At 35.8% G+C, this 6,276-nt stretch overlaps 1 pseudogene; it reads left to right on the top strand.

Annotated features, from left to right (window-relative positions):
* The first annotated feature begins 1,705 nt into the window (after nt 1-1,705).
* On the top strand, nt 1,706-5,034 carry LOC137254340 (uncharacterized; annotated as a pseudogene).
* Nucleotides 5,035-6,276: the final 1,242 nt, after the last annotated feature.

Below are 6,276 nucleotides of genomic sequence, written 5' to 3'. Positions count from 1 at the left end.
TAAAAAATCGAACGAAATCCCACTATGACCACGCCCACTTTTTCGATATCGAAAATTACGAAAAATGAAAAAAATGCCATAATTCTATACCAAATACGGAAAAGGGATGAAACATGGTAATTGTATTGGTTTATTGACGCGAAATATAACTTTAGAAAAAACTTTGTAAAATGGTTGTGACACCTACCATATTAAGTAGAAGAAAATGAAAAAGTTCTGCAGGGGAAATAAAACACCCTTGAAATCTTGGCAGGTATTATATATATAAATAAATTAGCGGTATCAAACAGATGATGTTCTGGGTCACCCTGGTCCACATTTTGGTCGATATCTGGAAAACGACTTCATATACAACTACCACCACTCCCTTTTAAAACTCTCATTAATACCTTTAATTTGATACCAATATCGTACAAACACATTCTAGAGTCACCCCTGGTCCACCTTTATGGCGATATCTCGAAAAGGCCGCACGCCCTTTTAAAATACACATTAGCACCTTTCATTTTATACCCATATCGTACAAACAAAGTCTAGAGTCACCCCTGGCCCACCCTTATGGCGATATCTCGAAAAGGCGACCACCTATACAACTACCACCACACTCTTTTAAAACCTTCATTAATACCTTTAATTTGATACCCATATCGTACAAACACATTCTAGAGTCACCCTTGGTCCACCTTTATGGCGATATCTCGAAAAGGCGACCACCTATACAACTACCACCACACTCTTTTAAAACCCTCATTAATACCTTTAATTTGATACCCATATCGTACAAACACATTCTACAGTCACCCCTGGTCCACCTTTATGGAGATATTTCGAAGCGGCGTCCACCAATAGAACTAAGGGACACTCCCTTTTAAAATACTCATTAACACCTTTCATTTGATACCCATATTGTACAAACGCATTCTAGAGTCACTCCTGGTCCACCTTTATGGCGATATTTCGAAAAGGCGACCACCTATACAACTGCCACCACTCCCTTTTAAAACCCTCATTAATACCTTTAATTTGATACCCATATCGTACAAACAAATTCTAGGGTCACCGCTGGTCCACCTTTATGGCGATATATCGAAACGGCGTCCACCTATGGAACTAAGGATCACTCCCTTTTAAAATACTCGTTAACACCTTTTTTTGATACCCATATTGTACAAACAAATTCTAGGGTCACCCCTGGTCCACATTTATGGAGATATTTCGAAACGGCGTCCACCTATGGAACTAAGGATTACTCCCTTTTAAAATACTCATTAACACCTTTCATTTGATACCCATATCGTACAAAAAAATTCTAGAGTCAAACCTGATCCATCTTTATGGCGATATCCCTAAATGGCGTCCACCTATAGAACTATGGGCCACTCCCTCATAAAATACTCTTTAATACCTTTCATTTGATACACATGTCATACAAACACATTCCAGGGTTTCCCTCGGTTCATTTTCCTACATGGTTATTTTCGCTTATGTTGTCACCATAGCTCTCAACTGAGTATGTAATGTTCGGTTACACCCGAACTTAACCTTCCTTACTTGTTTTTGGTGGTTTTTTGTATTTTGTTGTGAAATTCTGAAGATTTTTATCGTTTTTCGTGGAGTAAAACTAAAAATGTTTTGAATTGTCATTGGAACTATTTATATGTGATTGTTTGTAGAAAACTCAAGTTTTATGTCTTGGTAAAAGTGTATGCATTTGACTGCTAATGAACGAATTTTTAATACTTTTGTAGAAACACTCAGGTTCAAAAATTCTGAAATATTTGAGTTTTGGTTGAGAAACAACAGGAATGTTTCGAATTACATAAAAGGAAAGATTTCATACGAAATTGACAGTGAATTAAGTAAATTGATATGTACTAAAGCTCGGAACTTATCTAATTTTATTAAACTTAAATGGAATAAACAAACCAGAAATGAGAATGCATTTAGAAAATATAATAAGAAATGGTTGAGTCGAGAAACAATTTTTGTAATACCGAAAAATATTAATACTATTGGGCGACCAAAACTGACGTATGATGATAGCTGCGAAAGAAATAAAAGGAGATTAGCTTCCGAATTAGCATCCCAGCAAGGAGACAATGCGCAATTATTAGTTCATGGTGCCTCTATATCTGCCAAAAATCCCACGCAACGGATTTGAAATTTGTCCTACAACAAGTTGCTATATCTCCAAATCGGCCATCCAAAATTCGAGAAGTTCTTAATACTAGCCATAAAGAAGTTACGCCAGTATCACCTGATGAAGCTCTAATGTTTGTGATAGAAAACGGATTAGGTTTTAGGTGTACTCAAATATGCGGCAATTAAACGTAAAATACAATTGTAGTATTTATCCGACTTATGATAAAGTTTATAAAAGCAAATTGAAATGTAGACCGGATAAAATCAAAGCGAGTGAAAGCTCTGTCGAAGTGTCGTTGCAAAATTTGTTAGACCACACAGCTAAAAGAGTTCTTGAGTATCAAGATGAAGTATTGTGTACAATGGATGTTGAAGAATCGATCCTAATTTCGAGCTACAGGTTTGATGGTTCTACCGGCCACAGCTTGTTTAAACAAAAATTTGTGGAAAATACTTCGGAAAGTTTCGATCATTCCCTTTTCGTGACATCAGTCATTCCAATAAAAATAATTTCATCAGCAGGGTATAACATTTGGGTAAACCGTACACCTTAGTCAGTACGCTTTTGTAGACCTTTAAAAGTGGAGTTTGTTAAAGAAACAAAAGAGCACATTTTAACTGAAAACCACAACATAAAGAAACAGATTGAGATTAAAAAATTAATTAATTTCTTGGTAGCATTCAATATTTTTTTAATAGTGGGCGCGGGCCGCCCATTTTTTCTAAAGTTTTTTTTGTCAGAAGAAGTCCGTTTTCAAAATTTGATGAAGCCAGCTTTTTGGTAAGTATTTTTGGCGACAATTTGGGTTTTGGATATAGGAAAAAGAGGGCGTGGACCGTTCAATTTTTTCTCAAGTTGCTTTTTTGTCCGTGTAACCATTTTGGTGAAGCTAGCTTGCCAGGAAGTACGTTTTGCCACTACTTTGAAAAAAGGGGGCGTGGCCCGCCCATTCTTTTCTCAAATCGATTTCTTTATCATTAGAAGTCTACACACCAAATTTGGTGAAGCTAGCCTGTCGGGAAGTAGTTTTTGCCGCTAAAATCGCAATTTCGGCCATAGTGCATTGTAGAATTTGCAAAATAAAAATTTAAGTTTTTACCTCTCCCACCTTCTCTCCTTATTTCATTCCTGTATCTCCTCCCTATTTTCTCTGTTTTAAATTCTCGATTTTTCTCCTATTCCCACTTTATTTCCCTTCCCTAAACCTTCCTATATTATTCTTCTTCTTATTCCTTACACATGCTTCCTCTGCTTCCCATCTTCCCCTAGTGCTTTCTTCGTCACTCTCTTTTCTCTTTCACACTTTCTTCCATCTCCGAAACCCGACCTTCTGCTTCTTACCCTCTTGTATTTATACTAGAATCACTTATTTACATTTTTCGAAAACTTTTTAAACAATAAATTTGGACAAATTTCACCAAAAATGAGATTTTGTGAAAAAGGTGGGCCCCTGGTCCACTTCCCGGAATGAAAAGTTTCACAAATATTATCTTTGCCAAAGAGGTGCCCCTGTACCGAATTTTTTAGTTAGAATAGATCGGCCCCTGGTCCACGTCCTTGGTCCACTTTTCCCTCCTTCAGCGCCTCATTTTTATATAATAGATATAGATGCATATATATCACGTATATACCACTATTGCGACTCCTATTAGAAAGGGCAGGAAAAGGAAAGTTGAAGAGATTGTAATTATATTCTTTTTTGTAGGAAAGAGACTCCACCACAATAGAGTAGTTTAAGCTTGTCAAAGAGCGACTCTTTGCGATCTGCAGGAAGATGAAATTGCTTAACGAAACGAATATATCTCAATAGACGATTAAAACGAAGTAGGTACGAATTCTTTTTATAATGCACTAAGTCGAAAATACACATTCATTTTTTTCGACCTCAACGCTACCGTTAGTTGGTCCTAAAGTTCAAATATTTAGCCTCCATGATGTTAGATCTTCCAACGGGTTCAGGTCGATTGACACAGTTCTGGATAATGGTACGCCACGAGTTCAAAATTAGCTTAATAAGGTGGGTTTCGATGAAGCCTGAGGTAGTTCTTAATCAAACCAGCGCCAAGTAGAAATACCATAAACCAATACCTTAGCTCTTATTTCTTTGGTCCGACTCTGTGGAAGCAGCAAGTTTCATCAGACTCCTGATAAAGGATATTGATAAGTGATCCCACCTGCTCGATGCACTGCTGAAAACAACAACCACAAGAGAGTCGGAGCCCAGAGGGCGTGATGTCCTGGCTCATGTATGGTATACGACGGACGTAGTAGTGCAGAGCGGATGGTCGCTTTGTTGTTACTATTGTCGTATCGCCGAAAACGCTCCTGAGAGTTTAGGAGAGTGCTGTGAATTTGAGCAGCCCGTTGCCGAACATGCGCCAGTATGCTGCAATACAAGCACCATGTGCCACTACCCCGAAAGCCGTTGGCTTCACCTCTCCCACCTGCAGATCTGTGGATTTTTATCATTTACTACGACAGTTATTCCCCTCCAAACGACCAATCCCATTCTATAACCCTCCCATTTTGCCTCTCCTAATGCATGGATTGGGGAAATTTATGGTGTTAAGTAAAATCGGATGGCTCTTGGAGTAATCCAAAAAAGGTTTTTTGGAATATTTCAAGTCCTTCTCGTGATTCCAGCGGTGTGTTTTGAAGAAAGTTGAATGACTAATTTTGAGAGGAAGTGGTAAATGGAAGATAAGATAGTTTTTATAGTGCTCGAGAGAAAAGTTCTTTAAAAGGTATGTGGTTCTGTCCGTGATGCTCGCGGCAAATATCGAAGAGAGTACAGTGATTAGCTGTATGAGCGAACAAAATTCAAACTCTTTCGCTGTATAGGTTATGTTATGCAGGTGAACGAAAGTATTGAAATGGAAGAGGCAGCTTAATCCCCCTTAGTGCCTCCAATTGGCGTGGTTTGTTACGAAAGACACGAAATTGCAAAAGCGGTTAAGCACAAATTAATGAATGGATGGAAGTGGGACAAATCCACTGAGTTTTGAAATACATGTGGAGGAAGTTACGATATATGTTGGTGCTCACATTGGTCATAAATTTCCACATTTCATTGCTATATGTATACTATGAGATACTCCTCATATTAAACCTCTCTTTAAAATTCTTCTACGAAAAAAACTAAATGCTTTCAAAAGCTTTAATTTAAACATCTAATAAATGGCTTTCAATGTTTTTGTACCCAACTGGTAAATTAAGTTCATTTTGCATTAATGTAGAATTTCTATTTGATATTTTTTTTTAAATAAAAGTGTCTAAAAAAGAAATGTGTTTCAGTTTGGCCATCTCCTTTGATGTACGTTGCTCCGTAAAATTGTAAAACGCATGTAAATAAATATTTTTCTTTTGGTTCAATATTTGCATGTACGGTATTCATATAGGCGCGAATAACATTTGTGAGCTTAAGTCATTTAAATAAAATACGAACTTACTACTCTGGAGGTTTATTCAAGAAGCAGAAAGTTTCCAACAAGTACATCTATTTATATTCTTATTAACTAAGCTTAATACTACGAGTTCTTAAAACCTAAGAGAAAAATTAAGAGAATTTATCATATAGATTGAAGGTGGAAAAGGGAAGGGAATAATGACATGTAACTCCTCCACCCCTTGTTTTTAAAATACTCCTGGATTTTAAAGCGAATAATTTTAATAAAAATATAAATTAAATTTAAATGTATTTATACTTTTTCATTAACTAATTCTACAAACAAAGGAAAAATTAGCGGAAATTGTAATTAGTTTGATTTTTAATTTAAATGCATACATATATGAATATTTATACAATGTTTTTAAATTTTTAATTTCCATTTACACTTAAATATACATTTTAATTTCATTGTTTCATAGCTACAAAATATATTCAAATTTTTTATATAAAGACCTTATTTACACAGTATTCGTAAATTTTAAAGGACGTTTAATATTAGACTCGTGGAAATTTTTTAATTTTGCCTTTCTGAATTTTGGTTGTTCTTTATGCCTCAAATTCAAATAATTTTTTATATAACCTTCAGACCTTTTTTCCACAAAATCTTCTCTACATAAATTCGCTTTAGATATATTTTTATGTTTTTTTGTTGATTCTTTTTATACTCAGTTGAACAGAGCTCACA

The sequence above is a fragment of the Eurosta solidaginis genome, chromosome 5 (genome assembly GCF_040869045.1).
Source record: "Eurosta solidaginis isolate ZX-2024a chromosome 5, ASM4086904v1, whole genome shotgun sequence".
Lineage (NCBI taxonomy): Eukaryota > Metazoa > Arthropoda > Insecta > Diptera > Tephritidae > Eurosta > Eurosta solidaginis.
The sequence above is the reverse complement of the archived record's forward strand: the minus strand, read 5'-3'. Positions and strand labels throughout refer to the sequence as shown.